Source organism: Bombina bombina, chromosome 10, assembly GCF_027579735.1.
Source record: "Bombina bombina isolate aBomBom1 chromosome 10, aBomBom1.pri, whole genome shotgun sequence".
Lineage (NCBI taxonomy): Eukaryota > Metazoa > Chordata > Amphibia > Anura > Bombinatoridae > Bombina > Bombina bombina.
The window spans coordinates 3223653-3247210 of NC_069508.1; positions in this window are offsets into that span (position 1 = coordinate 3223653).

Below are 23558 nucleotides of genomic sequence, written 5' to 3' on the forward strand. Positions count from 1 at the left end.
TCCCCTACTAATCATACTCAGCAGAGCTGTTACTTGCCTACTCCTCCCCTACTAATCACACTCATCAGAGCCGTTACTTTCCTACTTCCTCCCCCTACTAGTCACACTCAGCAGAGCCGTTACTTGCCTACTTCTCCCCCTACTAATCACATTCAGCAGAGCTGTTACTTGCCTACTTCTCCCCCTACTAATCACACTCAGCAGAGCCGTTACTTGTCTACTTCTCCCCCTACTAATCGCACTCATCAGAGCCGTTACTTGCCTACTTCTCCCCCTACTAATCACACTCAGCAGAGCAGTTACTTGTCTACTTCTCCCCCTACTAATCACACTCAGCAGAGCCGTTACTTGTCTAATTCTTCCCCTACTAATCATACTCCAGCAGAGCCGTTACTTGCCTACTTCTCCCCCCTACTAATCACACTAAGCAGAGCCGTTACTTGTCTACTTCTCCCCCTACTAATCACACTCAGCCAGAGCCGTTACTTGTCTAATTCTTCCCCTACTAATCAGACTCAGCAGAGCCATTACTTGCCTACTTCTCCCTACAAATCACACTCAGCAGAGCCGTTACTTGTCTACTTCTCCCCCTACTAATCACACTCAGCAGAGCCGTTACTTGCCTACTTCTCCCCCTACTAATAATACTCAGCAGAGCCGTTACTTGTCTACTTCTCCCCCTACTAATCATACTCAGCAGAGCTGTTACTTGCCTACTTTTCCCCCTACTAATCATACTCAGCAGAGCTGTTACTTGCCTACTTCTCTCCCTACTAATCACACTCAGCAGAGCCGTTACTTGCCTACTTCTCCCCCTACTAATCATACTCATCAGAGCCGTTACTTGCCTACTTCTCTCCCCTACTAATTACACTCAGCAGAGCTGTTACTTGCATACTTCTCCCCCTACTAATCATACTCATCAGAGCCGTTACTTGCCTACTTCTCCCCCTACTAATTACACTCAGCAGAGCTGTTACTTGCATACTTCTCCCCCTACTAATCAGACTGAGCAGAGCCGTTACTTGTCTACTTCTCCCCCTACTAATTACACTCAGCAGAGCTGTTACTTGCCTACTTCTCTCCCTACTAATCATACTCAGCAGGGCCGTTACTTGTCTACTTCTCTCCCTACTATCACACTCAGCAGAGCCGTTACTTGCCTACTTCTCCCCCTACTAATCACACTCAGCAGAGCCGTTACTTGCCTACTTCTCCCCCTACTAATCACACTCAGCAGAGCCGTTACTTGCCTACTTCTCCCCCTACTAATCACACTCAGCAGAACTGTTACTTGCCTACTTCTCTCCGTACAAATCACACTCAGCAGGGCCGTTACTTGCCTACTTCTCCCCCTACTAATCACACTCAGCAGAGGCGTTACTTGCCTACTTCTCCCCTACTAATCACACTCAGCAGAGCCGTTACTTTGTCTACTTCTCCCCCTACTAATCACACTCAGCAGAGCCGTTACTTTCCTACTTCTCTCTCCTACTAATCACATTCAGCAGAGCCGTTACTTGCCTACTTCTCCCCTACTAATAATACTCAGCAGAGCCGTTACTTGTCTACTTCTCCCCCTACTAATCACACTCAGCAGAGCCGTTACTTGCCTACTTCTCTCCCTACTAATCACACTCAGCAGAGCCGTTACTTGCCTACTTCTCCCCCTACTAATCACACTCAGCAGAGCCGTTACTTGTCTACTTCTCCCCCTACTAATCACACTCAGCAGAGCCGTTACTTGCCTACTTCTCCCCCTACTAATCACATTCAGCAGAGCTGTTACTTGTCTACTTCTCCCCCTACTAATCACACTCAGCAGAGCCGTTACTTGTCTACTTCTCCCCCTACTAATCACACTCAGCAGAGCCGTTACTTGCCTACTTCTCCCCCTACTAATCACACTCAGCAGAGCCATTACTTGCCTACTTCTCCCCCTACTAATCACACTCAGCAGAGCCGTTACTTGCCTACTTCTCCCCCTACTAATAACACTCAGCAGAGCCCGTTACTTGCCTACTTCTCCCCATACTAATCAGACTCAGCAGAGCCGTTACTTGCCTACTTCTTCCCATACTAATCAGACTCAGCAGAGCCGTTACTTGCCTACTTCTCTCCTACTAATCACACTCAGCAGAGTCGTTACTTGCCTACTTCTCTCCCTACTAATTACACTCAGCAGAGCCGTTACTTGTCTACTTCTCTCGATATTAATCACACTCAGCAGAGTCGTTACTTGCCTACTTCTCTCCCTACTAATCACACTCAGCAGAGCTGTTACTTGCCTACTTCTCCCCCTACTAATCACACTCAGCAGAGCCGTTACTTGCCTACTTCTCCCCCTACTAATTACACTCAGCAGAGCCGTTACTTGCCTACTTCTCTCCCTACTAATCATACTCAGCAGGGCCGTTACTTGTCTACTTCTCTCCCTACTAATCACACTCAGCAGAGCCGTTACTTGTCTACTTCTCTCCCTACTAATCACACTCAGCAGAGCTGTTACTTGCCTACTTCTCCCCCTACTAATCACACTCAGCAGAGCTGTTACTTGCCTACTTCTCCCCCTACTAATCACACTCAGCAGAGCCGTTACTTGCCTACTTCTCCCCCTACTAATCACACTCAGCAGAACTGTTACTTGCCTACTTCTCCCCTTACTAATCACACTCAGCAGGGCCGTTACTTGCCTACTTCTCCCCCTACTAATAACACTCAGCAGAGGCGTTACTTGCCTACTTCTCTCCCTACTAATCACACTCAGCAGAGCCATTACTTGCCTACTTCTCCCCTTACTAATCACACTCAGCAGAGCCGTTACTTGCCTACTTCTCCCCCTACTAATCACACTCAGCAGAGGCGTTACTTGCCTACTTCTCCCACTACTAATCACACTCAGCAGAGCCGTTACTTGCCTACTTCTCCACCTACTAATCACACTCAGCAGAGTCGTTACTTGCCTACTTCTCTCCCCTACTAATTACACTCAGCAGAGCGGTTACTTGCCTACTTCTCCCCTACTAATCACACTCAGCAGAGCCATTACTTGCCTACTTCTCCCCTACTAATCACACTCATCAGAGCCTGTTACTTGTCTACTTCTCCCATACTAATCACACTCATCAGAGCCGTTACTTGTCTACTTCTCCCCCTACTAATCACACTCAGCAGAGCTGTTACTTACCTACTTCTCCCCCTACTAATCACATTCAGCAGAGCTGTTACTTGCCTACTTCTCCCCCTACTAATCACACTCAGCAAAGCCGTTACTTGCCTACTTCTCTCCTACTAATCACACTCAGCAGAGCTGTTACTTACCTACTTCTCCCCCTACTAATCACATTCAGCAGAGCTGTTACTTGCCTACTTCTCCCCCTACTAATCACACTCAGCAAAGCCGTTACTTGCCTACTTCTCTCCCTACTAATCACACTCAGCAGAGCCGTTACTTGCCTACTTCTCCCCCTACTAATCACACTCAGCAGAGCCGTTACTTGCCTACTTCTCCCCTACTAATCACACTCAGCAGGGCCGTTACTTGCCTACTTCTCCACCTACTAATCACACTCAGCAGAGCCGTTACTTGCCTACTTCTCCCTACTAATCACACTCAGCAGGGCCGTTACTTGCCTACTTCTCCACCTACTAATCACACTCAGCAGAGCTGTTACTTGTCTACTTCTTCCCCTACTAATCATACTCAGCAGAGCCGTTACTTGTCTACTTCTTCCCCTACTAATCATACTCAGCAGAGCCGTTACTTGCCTACTTTTCCTCCCTACTAATCACACTCAGCAGAGCCGTTATTTGCCTACTTCTCCCCCTACTAATCACACTCAGCAGAGCCGTTACTTGCCTACTTCTCCCCTTACTAATCACACTCAGCAGGGCCGTTACTTGCCTACTTCTCCCCTTACTAATCACACTCAGCAGAGCCGTTACTTGCCTACTTCTCCCAATACTAATCACACTCAGCAAAGCCGTTACTTGCCTACTTCTCCCCCTACTAATCACACTCAGCAGAGCCGTTACTTGCCTACTTCTCTCCTACTAATCACACTCAGCAGAGCCGTTACTTGTCTACTTCTCCCCCTACTAATCACACTCAGCAGAGCCGTTACTTGCCTACTTCTCCCCCTACTATTCACACTCAGCAGAGCCGTTACTTGCCTACTTCTCCCCCTACTAATCACACTCAGCAGAGCCGTTACATGCCTACTTCTCCCCCTACTAATCACACTAAGCAGAGCTGTTACTTGCCTACTTCTCCCCCTACTAATCACACTCAGCAGAGCCGTTACTTGCCTACTTCTCCCCCTACTATTCACACTCAGCAGGGCAGTTACTTGCCTACTTCTCCCCCTACTAATCACACTCAGCAGGGCCGTTACTTGCCTACTTCTCCCCCTACTAATCACACTCAGCAGATCTATCACTTGCCTACTTCTCCCACTACTAATCACACTCAGCAGATCTATCACTTTCCTACTTCTCCCACTACTAATCACACTCAGCAGATCTATCACTTTCCTACTTCTCCCACTACTAGTCACACTCAGCTGAGTCATTACTTTACTAGTATTAGTAGCAGAAATAGCAAGGTTCTTATGCCACTTTACAGATCAATAGTTAGACCAAATCTGGAATACTGTGTACAGTTCTGGAGACCATATCTTCAGAAAGATATAAATAAACTAGAAGCTGTCCAAAGGAGGGCTACTAAAATGGTGCATGGTCAAAAATATAAAACGTACAAAGAAAGACTCTATGATCTAAATATGTATAGTTTAGAGGATAGAAGGGAAAGAGGTGACATGATAGAAACCTTCAAATATATGAAGGGACTTAATAAAATAGAAGCTGAAAGCATTTTTCACAAAAAAATAAATGCCAAAACAAGGGGTCACAATCTAAAGTTAGGGGGTAGCAGATTATGGAGAAATGTGAGGAAGCATTTTTTTACAGAAAGGGTGGTGGATTCGTGGAATAAACTTCCATTTGAGGTGGTAAACACAAAGACTGTAAAGGAATTCAAAAATGCCCGGGACTTGCATAAGGCTATCCTAAGGAAAAAGTAACATGTAATATGGGTAGACTTGATGGGACATGCATAAGGTTATACTAAGTAATAAGTAACATGTAATATGGGTAGACTTGATAGGACATGCATAAGGTTATACTAAGTAATAAGTAACATGTAATATGTGTAGTAGTGATGGGACATGCATAAGGCTATACTAAGGAAAAAGTAACATGTAATATGGGTAGACTTGATGGGACATACATAAGGCTATCCTAAGTAATAAGTAACGTAATATGTGTAGACTTGATGGGACATACATAAGGCTATACTAAGTAATAAGTAACATGTAATATGTGTAGACTTGATGGGACATGCATAAGGTTATACTAAGTAATAAGTAACATGTAATATGTGTAGACTTGATGGGACATACATAAGGCTATACTAAGTAATAAGTAACAGTAATATGTGTAGACTTGATGGGACATGCATAAGGTTACACTAAGTAATTAGTAACAGTAATATGTGTAGACTTGATGGGACATACATAAGGCTATACTAAGTAATAAGTAACATGTAATATGTGTAGACTTGATGGGACATACATAAGGCTATACTAAGTAATAAGTAACATGTAATATGTGTAGACTTGATGGGACATGGATAAGGCTATCCTAAGTAATAAGTAACATGTAATATGTGTAGTCTTGATGGGACATACATAAGGCTATACTAAGTAATAAGTAACAGTAATATGTGTAGACTTGATGGGACATACATAAGGTTATACTAAGTAATAAGTAACTTGTAATATGTATAGATTTGATGGGACATGGATAAGGCTATCCTAAGTAATAAGTAACATGTAATATGTATAGATTTGATGGGACATGGATAAGGCTATCCTAAGTAATAAGTAACATGTAATATGTATAGATTTGATGGGACATGCATAAGGCTATACTAAGTAATAAATAACATGTAATATGTGTAGACTTGAAGGGACATGCATAAGGCTATCCTAAGTAATAAGTAACATGTGATATGTGTAGACTTGATGGGACATGCATAAGGCTATACTAAGTAATAAGTAACATGTAATATGTGTAGTCTTGATGGGACATGCATAGGGCTAACCTAAGTAATAAGTAACATGTAATTTGTGTAGACTTGATGGGACATACATAAGGCTATACTAAGTAATAAGTAACAGTAATATGTGTAGACTTGATGAGACATGCATAAGGCTATCCTAAGTAATAAGTAACGTAATATCATGTGTAGACTTGATGGGACATACATAAGGCTATACTAAGTAATAAGTAACATGTAATATGTGTAGACTTGATGGGACATGCATAAGGTTATACTAAGTAATAAGTAACATGTAATATGTATAGACTTGATGAGACATGCATAAGGCTATACTAAGTAATAAGTAACATGTAATATGTGTAGACTTGATGGGACATACATAAGGTTATACTAAGTAATAAGTAACATGTAATATGTGTAGACTTGATGGGACATGCATAAGGTTATACTAAGTAATAAGTAACATGTAATATGTGTAGACTTGATGGGACATGCATAAGGCTATACTAAGTAATAAGTAACATGTAATATGTGTAGACTTGATGGGACATACATAAGGCTATACTAAGTAATAAGTAACATGTAATATGTGTAGACTTAATGGGACATACATAAGGCTATACTAAGTAATAAGTAACATGTAATATGTGTAGACTTGATGGGGCATGCATAAGGCTATACTAAGTAATAAGTAACATGTAATATGTGTAGACTTGATGGGACATACATAAGGCTATACTAAGTAATAAGTAACATGTAATATGTGTAGACTTAATGGGACATACATAAGGCTATACTAAGTAATAAGTAACATGTAATATGTGTAGACTTGATGGGACATGCATAAGGCTATACTAAGTAATAAGCAATGTAATATGTGTAGACTTGATGGGGCATGCATAAGGCTATACTAAGTAATAAGTAACATGTAATATGTGTAGACTTGATGGGACATGCATAAGGCTATACTAAGAAATAAGTAACATGTAATATGTGTAGGCTTAACCCCTTAACGACCGAGGACGTGCAGGGTACGTCCTCAAAAAAAAGGCAGTTAATGCCTGAGAACGTACCCTGCACGTCCTCGGTGTGGAAAGCAGCTGGAAGCGATCCTGCTCGCTTCCAGCTGCTTTCCGGTTATTGCAGTGATGCCTCGATATGGAGGCATCCTGCAATAACCCCCCTTGGCCATCCGATGCAGAGAGAGCCACTCTGTGGCCCTCTCTGCACCGGACATCGGTGGCCGGTATCGTTGGTGGGTGGGAGCAAGTCTGGGAGGCGGGTGGGCGGCCATCGATGTGCCCAGTGGAGTGGAGGGGGGGCGGGATCGGGGGCGGGAGGGGCGGGAGCGCGCCCGTGCACGGGGGGCGGCGGGCGGGCGCGTGCACGGGGCGGGAGCGGAAGGGAACCGCTACACTACAGAAAAATCAAGTTTCAAAAGTACATCAAATAACTTTTTGAACGCTGTAAATAACAGCTAAGAGATGTGGAAGGGGTGGGGGGTTGATCTTGGGGGGGGGGGGAGCTACCCTGCAGAAAAGGTTTTTTTTTTTTAAAAAAGGCACATTTTTTCACTAAACTGGGTACTGGCAGACAGCTGCCAGTACCCAAGATGGCGCCCATTAAGGCAGAGGGGGAGGGTTAGAGAGCTCTTTGGTGGGGGATCAGTAAGGCTGGGGGCTAAGGGGGGATCCTACACAGCAGCATATGTAAATATGCTAAAAAAAACAAAAAAAAAAAACAAATATAGCTTTTATTTTAGTACTGGCAGAGTTTCTGCCAGTACTTAAGATGGCGGGGACAATTGGGGGGTGGGGGAGGGAAGAGAGCTGTTTGGGAGAGATCAGGGGGTCTCATATTTCAGGTGGGAGGCTGAGCTCTACACTAAAGCTAAAATTAACCCTGCAAGCTCCCTACAAGCTACATAATTAACCCCTTCACTGCTAGCCATAATACAAGAGTGAAATGCAGCGGCATTTGGCGGCCTTCTAATTACCAAAAAGCAACGCCAAAGCCATATATGTCTGCTATTTCTGAACAAAGGGGATCCCAGAGAAGCATTTACAACCATTTGTGCCATAATTGCACAAGCTGTTTGTAAATGATTTCAGTGAGAAACCTAAAATTGTGAAAAATTTAACGTTTTTTTTAATTTGATCGCATTTGGCGGTGAAATGGTGGCATGAAATATACCAAAATGGGCCTAGATCAATACTTGGGGTTGTCTACTACACTACACTAAAGCTAAAATTAACCCTAGAAGCTCCCTACATGCTCCATAATTAACCCCTTCACTGCTGGGCATAATACACGTGTAGTGCGCAGTGGCATTTAGCAGCCTTCTAATTACTAAAAAGCAACGCCAAAGCCATATATGTCTGCTATTTCTGAACAAAGGGGATCCCAGAGAAGAATTTACAACCATTTAAGCCATAATTGCACAAGCTGTTTGTAAATAATTTCAGTGAGAAACCAAAAGTTTGTGAAAAAATTTGTAAAAAAGTGAACGATTTTTTGTATTTAATCGCATTTGGCGGTGAAATGGTGGCATGAAATATACCAAAATGGGCCTAGATCAATACTTTGGGATGTCTACTAAAAAAAATTATATACATGTCAATGGATATTCAGAGATTCCTGAAAGATATTAGTGTTCTAATGTAACTAGCGCTAATTTTGAAAAATAATGGTTTGGAAATAGCAAAGTGCAACTTGTATTTATGGCCCTATAACTTACAAAAAAAGCAAAGAAGATGTAAACATTGGGTATTTCTAAACTCAGGACAAAATTTAGAAACTATTTAGCACGGGTGTTTTTTGGTGGTTGTAGATGTGTAACAGATTTTGGGGGTCAAAGTTAGAAAAAGTGTGTTTTTTTCAATTTTTTCCTCATATTTTATAATTTTTTTTATAGTAAATTATAAGATATGATGAAAATAATGGTATCTTTAGAAAGTCCATTTAATGGCGAGAAAAACGGTATATAATATGTGTGGGTACAGTAAATGAGTAAGATGAAAATTACAGCTAAACACAAACACCGCAAAAATGTAAAAATAGCCTTGGTCCCAAACGGACAGAAAATGGAAAAGTGCTGTGGTCATTAAGGGGTTAATGGGACATACATAAGGTTATACTAAGTAATAAGTAATGTAATATGTGTAGACTTGATGAGACATGCATAAGGCTATCCTAAGTAATAAGTAACATGTTATATGTATAGACTTGATGGGACATACATAAGGCTATACTAAGTAATAAATAACATGTAATATGTGTAGACTTGATGGGACATGCATAAGGCTATACTAAGTAATAAGTAACATGTAATTTGTGTAGACTTGATGGGACATACATAAGGCTATCCTCAGTAATAAGTAACATGTAATATGTGTAGACTTGATGAGACATACATAAGGCTATACTAAGTAATAAGTAACATGTAATATGTGTAGACTTGATGGGACATACATAAGGCTATACTAAGTAATATGTAACATGTAATATGTGTAGACTTGATGGGACATGCATAAGGCTATCCTAAGTAATAAGTAACGTAATATGTGTAGACTTGATGGGACATACATAAGGCTATACTAAGTAATAAGTAACATGTAATATATGTAGACTTGATGGGACATGCATAAGGCTATACTTAGTAATAAGTAACATGTAATATGTGTAGACTTGATGGGACATGCATAAGGCTATACTAAGTAATAAGTAACATGTAATATGTGTAGATTTGATAGGACATGCATAAGGTTATACTAAGTAATAAGTAACAGTAATATGTGTAGACTTGATGGGACATGTATAAGGCTATCCTAAGTAATAAGTAACATGTAATATGTGTAGACTTGATGGGACATACATAAGGTTATACTAAGTAATAAGTAACATGTAATATGTGTAGACTTGATGGGACATGCATAAGGCTATACTAAGTAATAAGTAACATGTAATATGTGTAGATTTGATGGGACATACATAAGGTTATACTAAGTAATAAGTAACATGTAATATGTGTAGACTTGATAGGACATGCATAAGGCTATCCTAAGTAATAAGTAACATGTAATATGTATAGACTTGATGGGACATACATAAGGTTAAACTAAGTAATAAGTAATGTAATATGTGTAGACTTGATGGGACATGCATAAGGCTATACTAAGTAATAAGTAACATGTAATATGGGTAGACTTGATGGGACATGCATAAGGCTATACTAAGTAATAAGTAACATGTAATATGTGTAGACTTGATGAGACATACATAAGGCTATACTAAGTAATAAGTAACATGTAATATGTGTAGACTTGATGGGACATGCATAAGGCTATACTAAGTAATAAGTAACATGTAATATGTGTAGACTTGATGGGACATGCATAAGGCTATACTAAGTAATAAGTAACATGTAATATGTGTAGACTTGATGGGACATGCATAAGGCTATACTAAGTAATAAGTAACATGTAATATGTGTAGACTTGATGAGACATGCATAAGGCTATACTAAGTAATAAGTAACATGTAATATGTGTAGACTTGATGGGACATACATAAGGCTATACTAAGTAATAAGTAACATGTAATATGTGTAGACTTGATGGGACATACATAAGGCTATACTAAGTAATAAGTAACATGTAATATGTGTACACTTGATGGGACATGCATAAGGTTATACTAAGTAATAAGTAACATGTAATATGTGTAGACTTGATGGGACATACATAAGGTTATACTAAGTAATAAGTAACATGTAATATGGGTAGACTTGATAGGACATACATAAGGCTCTACTAAGTAAAAAGTAACATGTAATATATGTAAACTTGATGTGACATGCATAAGGCTATACTAAGTAATAAGTAACATGTAATATGTGTGAACTTGATGGTACATGCATAAGGTTATACTAAGTAATAAATAACATGTAATATGTGTAGACTTGATAAGACATGCATAAGGCTATCCTAAGTAATAAGTAACGTAATATGTGTAGACTTGATGGGACATACATAAGGCTATACTAAGTAATAAGTAACATGTAATATGTGTAGACTTGATGGGACATGCATAAGGCTATACTTAGTAATAAGTAACATGTAATATGTGTAGACTTGATGGGACATGCATAAGGCTATACTAAGTAATAAGTAACATGTAATATGTGTAGACTTGATGGGACATGCATAAGGTTATACTAAGTAATAAGTAACATGTAATATGTATAGACTTGATGAGACATACATAAGGTTATACTTAGTAATAAGTAACATGTAATATGTGTAGACTTGATGGGACATGCATAAGGTTATACTAAGTAATAAGTAACATGTAATATGTATAGACTTGATGAGACATACATAAGGTTATACTTAGTAATAAGTAACATGTAATATGTGTAGACTTGATGGGACATGCATAAGGCTATACTAAGTAATAAGTAACATGTAATATGTGTAGACTTGATAGGACATGCATAAGGTTATACTAAGTAATAAGTAATGTAATATGTGTAGACTTGATGGGACATGCATAAGGCTATACTAAGTAATAAGTAACATGTAATATGTATAGACTTGATGGGACATACATAAGGTTATACTAAGTAATACGTAACATGTAATATGTGTAGACTTGATGGGACATACATAAGGCTATACTAAGTAATAAGTAACATGTAATATGTGTAGACTTGATGGGACATACATAAGGTTATACTAAGTAATAAGTAACATGTAATATGTGTAGACTTGATGGGACATGCATAAGGCTATACTAAGTAATAAGTAACAGTAATATGTGTAGACTTGATGAGACATGCATAAGGCTATACTAAGTAATAAGTAACATGTAATATGTGTAGACTTGATGGGACATGCATAAGGCTATACTAAGTAATAAGTTACATGTAATATGTGTAGACTTGATGAGACATACATAAGGCTATACTAAGTAATAAGTAACATGTAATATATGTAGACTTGATGGGACATGCATAAGGCTATACTAAGTAATAAGTAACATGTAATATGTATAGACTTGATGGGACATACATAAGGTTATACTAAGTAATAAGTAATGTAATATGTGTAGACTTGATGGGACATGCATAAGGCTATACTAAGTAATAAGTAACATGTAATATGTGTAGACTTGATGGGACATGCATAAGGCTATACTAAGTAATAAATAACATGTAATATGTGTAGACTTGATGACACATACATAAGGCTATCCTAAGGAAAAAGTAACATGTAATATGGGTAGACTTGATGGGACATACATAAGGTTATACTAAGTAATAAGTAATGTAATATGTGTAGACTTGATGGGACATGCATAAGGTTATACTAAATAATAAGTAACATGTAATAAGTGTAGACTTGATGGGACATGCATAAGGCTATACTAAGTAATAAGTAACATGTAATATGTATAGACTTGATGGGACATGCATAAGGTTATACTAAGTAATAAGTAACATGTAATATGTGTAGACTTGATGGGACATACATAAGGTTATACTAAGTAATAAGTAACATGTAATATGTGTAGACTTGATGGGACATACATAAGGTTATACTAAGTAATAAGTAACATGTAATATGTGTAGACTTGATGGGACATACATAAGGTTATACTAAGTAATAAGTAACATGTAATATGTGTAGACTTGATGGGACATACATAAGGTTATACTAAGTAATAAGTAACATGTAATATGTGTAGACTTGATGGGACACACATAAGGTTATACTAAGTAATACGTAACATGTAATATGTATAGACTTGATGGGACATACATAAGGTTATACTAAGTAATACGTAACATGTAATATGTGTAGACTTGATGGGACATACATAAGGCTATACTAAGGAAACAGTAACATGTAATATGTGTAGACTTGATGGGACATACATAAGGCTATACTAAGTAATAAGTAACATGTAATATGTGTAGACTTGATGGGACATACATAAGGTTATACTAAGTAATAAGTAACATGTAATATGTGTAGACTTGATGGGACATGCATAAGGCTATACTTAGTAATAAGTAACAGTAATATGTGTAGACTTGATGAGAGATGCATAAGGCTATCCTAAGTATTAAGTAACGTAATATGTGTAGGCTTGATGGGACATACATAAGGCTATACTAAGTAATAAGTAACATGTAATATGTGTAGACTTGATGGGACATGCATAAGGTTATACTAAGTTATTAGTAACAGTAATATGTGTAGAGTTGATGGGACATGCATAAGGCAATCCTAAGTAATAAGTAACATGTAATATGTGTAGACTTGATGGGACATACATAAGGCTATACTAAGTAATAAATAACATGTAATATGTGTAGACTTGATGGGACATGCATAAGGCTTTACTAAGTAATAAGTAACATGTAATATGTGTAGACTTGATGGGACATACACAAGGCTATACTAAGTAATAAGTAACATGTAATATGTGTAGACTTGATGTGACATGCATAAGGCTATACTAAGTAATAAGTAACATGTAATATGGGTAGACTTGATGTGACATATATAAGGTTATACTAAGTAATAAGTAACATGTAATATGTGTAGACTTGATGGGACATGCATAAGGTTATACTAAGTAATAAGTAACATGTAATATGTGTAGACTTGATGTGAAATACATAAGGCTATACTAAGTAATAAGTAACATGTAATATGTGTAGACTTGATGGGACATACACAAGGCTATACTAAGTAATAAGTAATATGTAATATGTGTAGACTTGATAGAACATACATAAGGCTATACTAAGTAATAAGTAACATGTAATTTGTGTAGACTTGATGGGACATACATAGGGTTATACTAAGTAATAAGTAACATGTAATATGTGTAGACTTAATAGAACATACATAAGGCTATACTAAGTAATAAGTAACCTGTAATATGTGTAGACTTGATAGGACATGCATAAGGCTATCCTAAGTAATAAGTAACATGTAATATGTGTAGACTTGATGGGACATGCATAAGGTTATACTAAGTAATAAGTAACATATAGTATGTGTAGGCTTGATGGGACATACATAAGGCTATACTAAGTAATAAGTAACGTGTAATATGTGTAGACTTGATGGGACATACATAAGGCTACACTAAGTAATAAGTAACATGTAATATGTGTAGACTTCATGGGACATACATAAGGCTATGCTAAGTAATAAGTAACATGTAATATGTGTAGACTTGATAGGACATACATAAGGTTATACTAAGTAATAAGTAACATGTAATATGTGTAGACTTGATGGGACATGCATAAGGCTATACTAAGTAATAAGTAACATGTAATATGTGTAGACTTGATGTGACATGCATAAGGCTATACTAAGTAATAAATAACATGTAATATGTGTAGACTTGATGGGACATGCATAAGGCTATACTAAGTAATAAGTAACATGTAATATGTGTAGACTTGATGGGACATGCATAAGGCTATCCTAAGTAATAAGAAACATGTAATATGTATAGACTTGATGGGACATACATAAGGTTATACTAAGTAATAAGTAACATATAATATGTGTAGACTTGATGGGACATACATAAGGCTATACTAAGTAATAAGTAACAGTAATATGTGTAGACTTGATGGGACATGCATAAGGCTATCCTAAGTAATAAGTAACATGTAATATGTGTAGACTTGATGGGGCATACATAAGGCTATACTAAGTAATAAGTAACATGTAATATGTGTAGACTTGATGGGACATGCATAAGGTTATACTAAGTAATAAGTAACATGTAATATGTGTAGACTTGATGGGACATGCATAAGGTTATACTAAGTAATAAGTAACATGTAATATGTGTAGACTTGATGGGACATACATAAGGCTATCCTAAGTAATAAGTAATATGTAATATGTGTAGACTTGATAGAACATACATAAGGCTATACTAAGTAATAAGTAACATGTAATTTGTGTAGACTTGATGGGACATACATAGGGTTATACTAAGTAATAAGTAACATGTAATATGTGTGGACTTGATAGAACATACATAAGGCTATACTAAGAAATAAGCAATATGTAATATGTGTAGACTTGACAGGACATGCATAAGGCTATCCTAAATAATAAGTAACATGTAATATGTGTAGACTTGATGGGACATGCATAAGGTTATACTAAGTAATAAGTAACATGTAATATGTGTAGACTTGATGGGGCATGCATAAGGCTTTACTAAGTAATAACTAACATGTAATATGTGTAGACTTGATGGGACATGCATAGGGCTATATTAAGTAATAAGTAACATGTAATATGTGTAGACTTGATGGGACATGCATAGGGCTATCCTAAGTAATAAGTAACATGTAATATGTGTAGACCTGATGGGACATACATAAGGTTATACTAATTAATAAGTAACATGTAATATGTGTAGACTTGATGGGACATACATAAGGCTATACTAAGTAATAAGTAACATGTAATATGTGTAGACTTGATGGGACATACATAAGGCTATACTAAGTAATAAGTAACATGTAATATGTGTAGAATTGATGGGACATGCATAAGGCTATACTAAGTAATAAGTAACATGTAATATGTGTAGAATTGATGGGACATGCATAAGGCTATACTAAGTAATAAGTAACATGTAATATGTGTAGACTTGATGGGACATGCATAAGGCTATACTAAGTAATAAGTAACATGTAATATGTGTAGACTTGATGGGACATGCATAAAGCTATACTAAGTAATAAGTAACAGTAATATGTGTAGACTTGATGGGACATGCATAAGGCTATCCTAAGTAATAAGTAACATGTAATATGTGTAGACTTGATGGGACATACATAAGGTTATACTAAGTAATAAGTAACATGTAATATGTGTAGACTTGATGGGACATGCATAAGGCTATACTAAGTAATAAGTAACATGTAATATGTGTAGACTTGATGGGACATACATAAGGCTATACTAAGTAATAAGTAACATGTAATATGTGTAGACTTGATGGGACATACATAAGGCTATACTAAGTAATAAGTAACATGTAATATGTGTAGACTTGATGGGACATGCATAAGGCTATACTAAGTAATAAGTAACATGTAATATGTGTAGACTTGATGGGACATGCATAAGGCTATACTAAGTAATAAGTAACATCTAATATGTGTAGACTTGATGGGACATACACAAGGCTACACTAAGTAATAAGTAACATGTAATATGTGTAGACTTGATGGGACATGCATAAGGCTATACTAAGTAATAAGTAACATGTAATATGTGTAGACTTGATGGGACATACATAAGGGTATACTAAGTAATAAGTAACATGTAATATGTGTAAACTTGATGGGACATGCATAAGGCTATCCTAAGTAATAAGTAACATGTGTAGACTTGATGGGACATACATAAGGTTATACTAAGTAATAAGTAACATGTAATATGTGTAGACGTGATGGGACATACATAAGGCTATACTAAGTAATAAGTAACATGTAATATGTGTAGACTTGATGGGACATACATAAGGTTATACTAAGTAATAAGTAACATGTAATATGTGTAGACGTGATGGGACATACATAAGGGTATACTAAGTAATAAGTAACATGTAATATGTGTAGACTTGATGGGACATGCATAAGGCTATCCTAAGTAATAAGTAACATGTGTAGACTTGATGGTCCTTTTTTGTTCTTATCTACCGTCAAATTCTATGTTTCTATTACTTGCCTACTTCTCCCCCTACCAGTCACACTTAGCAGATCCAGCACTTGCCTACTTCTCCTCCTACTAGTCACATTGCCTAGCTAGCAGTAGGGTTAGGTAACACATTGCATAGCTAGCAGCACGGTTAGGTAACACATTGCCTAGCTAGCAGCAAACGGTTAGGTAACACATTGCCTAGCTAGCAGCACGGTTATGTAACACATTGTCTAGATAGCAGCACGGTTATGTAAAACATTGCCAGCTAGCAGTACGGTTAGGAAACACATTGCCTAGCTAGCAGTACGGTTAGGTAACACATTGCCTAACTAGCAGTACAGTTAGGTAACACATTGTCTAGCTAGCAGCATGGTTATGTAACACATTGTCTAGCTAGCAGTACAGTTAGGTAACACATTGCCTAGCTAGCAGTACAGTTAGGTAACACATTGCCTAGCTAGCAGTACGGTTAGGTAACACGTTGCTTAGCTAGCAGTATGGTTATTTAACACATTGCCTAGCTAGCAGCACGGTTAGGTAACACATTGCCTAGCTAGCAGTACGGTTAGGTAACACATTGCCTAGCTAGCAGTGAAGTTATGTAACACATTGTCTAGCTAGCAGCACTGTTAGGTAACACATTCTCTAGCTAGCAGTACAGTTAGGTAACACATTGCCTAGCTAGTAGTACGGTTAGGTAACACATTGCCTAGCAAGCAGTATGGTTAGGTAACACATTGCCTAGCTAGCCGTACAGTTAGGTAACACATTGCCTAGCTAGCAGCATGGTTAGGTAACACATTGCCTAGCTAGCAGTACAGTTAGGTAACACATTGCCTAGCTAGCAGTACGGTTAGGTAACACATTGTCTAGCTAGCAGTACGGTTAGGCAACACATTGCCTAGCTAGCAGTACAGTTAGGTAACACATTGCCTAGCTATCAGCATGGTTAGGTAACACATTGCCTAGCTAGCAGTACGGTTAGGTAACACATTGTCTAGCTAGCAGTACGGTTAGGCAACACATTGTCTAGCTAGCAGTAAAGTTAGGTAACACATTGCCTAGCTATCAGCATGGTTAGGTAACACATTGCCTAGCTAGCAGTACGGTTAGGCAACACATTGTCTAGCTAGTGGTAAAGTTAGGTAACACATTGCCTAGCTAGCACTACGTTTAGGGAACACATTGTCTAGATAGCAGTACAGTTTGGTAACAAATTGCCTAGCTATCAGCACGGTTAGGTAACACATTGCCTAGCTAGCAGTACGGTTAGGTAACACATTGCCTAGCTAGCAGTTTGGTTAGGTAACACATTCCCTTGCTAGCTAGACAGGGATATAACATAGAAACATAGATATTGACGGCAGATTAGAGTCATAGGCCCAACAATTCACCTCTTTCCCTAAGGGATTAAAGGCCTACTGGTCTGTTTCCAGCAAAAGAGGAAGTTAACACTATATATCTATACATACACTGCTTAATTAATGAAATAAGACACAGACAACTTCTTGTTGGGAAAATTTTGACCCTCACAGGTCAAAATTTATTTTATTAACTCTTAACTTTATCTAAATATGAACCAACAGATGAATATGATGGCGGCAACAGAGATCAAACTAACCCAGTACCACAGGAGATCAACACCCCCCCATGGGTAGGGGGGGGTGAGGGAGAGGGGTTACCTCCTGCGCACTTGAGGTCTACCGCCTCCCCTCGCCAACTTTACCATCACTTCCCCTAGTGACCTTCTCCAACTCAACGGGGTCATGTCCTCCCTCCACAAGGAAGCATTTTTACTGATGTCCTTGCTGCCACCAACCTCAACCGGACTTACAGGAAGGGTGCAATAGCTTTATGTAGGTTTGCAATAAAGAGATCTAGACCAACATCTGATAAATGTACCTGATCCCTCCAATATAGTTCTGATCTGTTGGCTGTGATAGAATCGTGCCGTACCACAAAACCACCCGACTCTGTGATGGTCCTAGCCATGAAGGAATTCACTTTCTTTCTTACTCTATAAGCTGCTCCGTGAGCCGCCATGTGGCGCCAATGCCGACGGGTATAATGTTAGACCAACTCATGGTGATCCTGGGTATGCGTGTTTTGATCCAACTAATGTCTGCCTGCATAGCCTTTGTTAGGTATAGCACCGGGACATCACCCAGGTCATTTCTCCCTAGATGAAATATGAGAATTTGAGGCATTCCCCATCTTAACAGCGCTTCTGTAATAATTTCTGGTAACTGTGGCCAACACATGCCCCTATTTCCCAACCATCTGATGGATGCTCTTGAAGAGGAAAAACCTAAATTCTTGCCCCCGGGGCATGAGATGCAACGTAGGGAAGCCCAGTGGACGTAGGAATGTCCCACAATCCAAATTCGCTTTGCTCCCGATGACATTCCTGTGAAGACAGAGCAGATTAGCATACAGGAATTTTTTATTTTTTTTTATATATAATTTTACTACTATTTATACTTGTGTATAGTACTCTTTATACTTGTGTACAGTACTATTTATACTTGTGTACAGTACTCTTGCTAACTGCTTTCCCCTTATCTGAGTTCCTGTAAGGAGCTCTCTAATCCTCTTTCACTAGAAGCAAATAACTCTATGGTTTTTGTGCTTGTCATTTTGAATAATGTATTCCCCATCCAATCGTTCCGGGTGCCATTGTATAATGAACCGGAAGTTGCTGCTCCCGACGCGACCACTTCCGGTGACGTATCAAGGGTTCAGACGCACCGGATGTAGGCCGCACAACTATGGGAGGCCCTGAGACTAGAAAGTTAGCCAGGAAACTATTGCGAGGGGTATCAAAAGGTTGATTGGGTACCGAGGGTACCGGTGGATAAGGGGCACAACCGAGAGGGTGCGGCAGAGATGTGAAAGGGCCGGGTGGGCCTGAGACCTGTAAAGGTGCAGTTTGGTGTAGCACACTAGGCAGCATAGTACCAACAGGGGACAAGTTAAGGGGGGCCAAGAGCTCACTGTGCATGGCATCTGCCTGTGAGGAAGCACCCGCTTTAGGTGCTGAGGCAGCCATTGCCCCTGCAATGGAAGTAAAAAATTAGAAACAGCAACTGCAGCTGCAGCGGTATAGCTGCAATTAAAGAAGCTACTTGTAAATTAGGTATCAAGGCTGGGATACTGAACGCTCCGCATTAACTAAAGAATCAGAGGCCTGCATGTGGGAAACTAACTGAGGCTCATGTGGCTGCATTATTTGCGAATCTGAAATGTTATCTATATTACTTTAATTATGCAGACTTATCTGTTTCGTTGATTTCCTAGGATATCCTTCATTCCTTTCATTCTGGTAATGCCATGGGGGAGAACTGCTCGCCTGGAACGTTGCATTCTGTGAAACTTCTCCTAGCCCTGCAAACTTCTCAGCCTTTGCATCCAGATGAAGAAAGAGGACGCCGCACTGCCTGGTGTCCAGCGTATAAGGTAAGGAGAGGGGAGGGGGGCCCATCCCCTAGTCCTGCAATTTTTATTGCCCCCAACTATGCCCACCCTCTTCTCCTATCTCACATTCCTTTAGCCTTAACCCTTAGCATGCTCCAGGCCCATGCTGGACCCTGCACTTCCTTTCTCTCCTCTAAGCTATACATATTTAGGTCATTGAGCCTATCCTGGTAAGTTTTATTTTTTAGACCATGTACCATTTTGGTAGCCCTCCTTTGCACAGATTCAAGTTTGTTAATATCCTTCTGAAGATATGGTCTCCAGAACTGCACACAATACTCAAGATGAGGCCTAACTAATGATCTATAAAGTTGCATAAGAACCTTACTATTTCTGCTGCAAATACCTCTACCAATACATCCAAGCATTCTGCTAGCCTTACTCGCTGCATTACTACATTGTTTACTAAGTTTTAAATCATCTGAAATAATAATTCCCAAGTCCTGTTCCTCATCTGTAACAGTCAGTAAAGTTTCATTGAGTCTGTAATTAACATTTGGATTTTTCTATTTTACACTTTGCTGTGTTAAACTGTAGATCCCAGTCGTTTGTCCAATCCTCCAATTGTTGTATATCACTTCTCATTTTGTCTACCCCCCTGGAACATCCACTCTGTTACAAATATTTGTATCATCTGAAAACAGACATACTTTACCCTGAAGTCCTTTGCTGATATAACAGATAAATATGTTAAACAAAACAGGCCCCAGAACTGACCCCTGAGGAACACCACTAGTAACTGCCCCCTCTGCTGAATGAACTCCATTTACTAAGACACTTTGTTTTCTGTCCTTAAACCAGCATTACACCCAGTTCACAATTTTTGAATCTAGACCAAGGAGATAATATAACATTGTATCCAGTAGGTGTGCAGCTGGTTAGTTAATTTATTGCAAACCTTTTCAGTTAGGAAATGTGTCCCTTTAATGTAGGACACAAAACTACTGGGCTCAGCAGTCTGCTATTGCACAGGAAGCACATTACGCCATGTGTGCAGGAGCAGAGAGATTTCATGAATAGTTCCCTTCATATGGTCAGGTATATGCCCCCAGCAGTGAACCATCAGCTGTACAAACGTCACTCCTCTAGTTGAGTCTGTCATCAGGTGCTAATTTATGTGCTGCTGGATTCTTCCTTTTATCTGAACATGAAGAGCAGGTGGTTCCTGGCAACCGGCCACAGAGGTCACCTCTGCTATTCCGGCACTGAGTGCTGTTAACCCTTTCAGTAACGTGAGCTGCTGTGTACATAAATAATCTGCTACTGCTCCACTAATTAACTTACCTGTGTGAAAGTATTTAACTCATTAGCTGCCAGGGTGGGCAACAGTGCATGACACAGCCTGTGTCACCAGATGTCACAACTTTACATGACAATATTGACATGAATATAGTGGTACTGATTAAGAAACATGTCAGGCTCCTCCAGAATTCATTCAGGCCTTCTAGGGAGTGAGCTTATGATAAACTAAATATTCTGATACCTGTAGGATGTGAGCTTATTATACACTAAATGCCCTGATACCTGTAGGGTGTGAGCTTATGATACACTAAATGCCCTGATACCTGTAGTATGTGAGCTTATGATACACTAAATGCTCTGATAGTGTACCAATCACAAACCTCACATCTCCCCCAGCTTTCGCTGCGAAATTATCGGCTGTGGAACGCATAATGCGTTCCACCGTCTTGGCTAATACCGGAAGTTCAAAAAACATCACTTCCGGTTTAGTGCAATTTACGAATTTTGTGCAATTATTTCACAAATCTCAAAAAGAACAAAAAACACACAAAAACCTGTTTAGCTTCCAGGTAATACACATCATGTGTCGGTGTGGAGTGATAAGTGTTTAAAACTAACAATCTTGTTAATATACTCCATTTATCGTGTCATACTGTGTGGTGTGTGTATCTATTGTTATAGCAACCGTTGCCATAGAGACGACAATAGACGGCTGCTGAAATACATACATACATGTAAAGTGAATACTACAAACTCTATGTATTTAAAATTTGAGATGGGATATAGTAAATCCCTGATCCCTAAGGTGAAACATATCTAAGAAAATTAAAAACAAAATCGAATAGGATTGCATTGTTGTGCCATTAGTATCCCATCCCCAATATTTATAATATATTAATGGATAACTCCAAACTTCGTTATAGATTTACAAGTGATGGATATGAGCTGGGATAAAGCTGAACTAACTACAAACACTGGGATAAATGGGAGGGCTAATGTGACAGATTTAAACCTATGTATGCAGTGCACACCTCTGTCTACTTTGGGACCAGGTGTGATATCGCCGTCTATACATTATATCTATATTGTATCTAAGGATAAGTACTTTGTAAGATAGATGATATATATAAACCATATCAATGGCTAAATGTACTCATAAGTTTGACGGCAGATATGCTACCTAAGTAACTGGACAGGTTTTGTCTGTCATTAAATATATTAGTTAGATCGAGTATAGACATGTTGTCTGTCCAATATATCTAATAGATGTTAGGTAGCTAACATCCCGATGTAAATTGTGGGGTTCATTCGGGGATATATGCCTAACCCACATCAGGATCGTATGTCTATGATAGAAAGTATAACTCGCACCTAATATCAATTGATGAATACTTTTCAAACATAATGAAGAATTGCAAATTTAAGGTAAAGACTACATGCAGCAATTATTATCGTATATTTTACACAGAGTTCCATATTGCCCAGACTATTAAGATTTTCGGTGCAAATGTGAGTAATTAACATAGGTAGGCCAGGCTTCCACATCATGTACTGGAATCATAACGATCCCAATCCACAGTGCTGAGAGAACAATGCGGGGAACCCCCCACAACAAGAGGGGACACCGCGAAGTGCAACTCAGAGCCACCATGCCACCCCGGTTGTACCTCAAGTCGGTAGCACACTATACTAGATTTTTAAAGTCTGGCATAGAATTCAAGCCACCAGGTATAATGGTCCCTAGGCGGAACATCCACTGTGCTTCACATTTCAGAAGCTGTTTGTTGCGGTCTCCACCTCGTTCCAACGGAGGTATATGATCTATCAATATATACCGTATCGAGGAGACCGAATGTCCCTCATTCGCGCAATGTCGCGCCACAGGCTGCTCAGAAGTTCCTTCCTTGATGGCGGTCCTTATGGCATGTCGATGATTAGCCATCCTTTCGCGTAATGTTCCT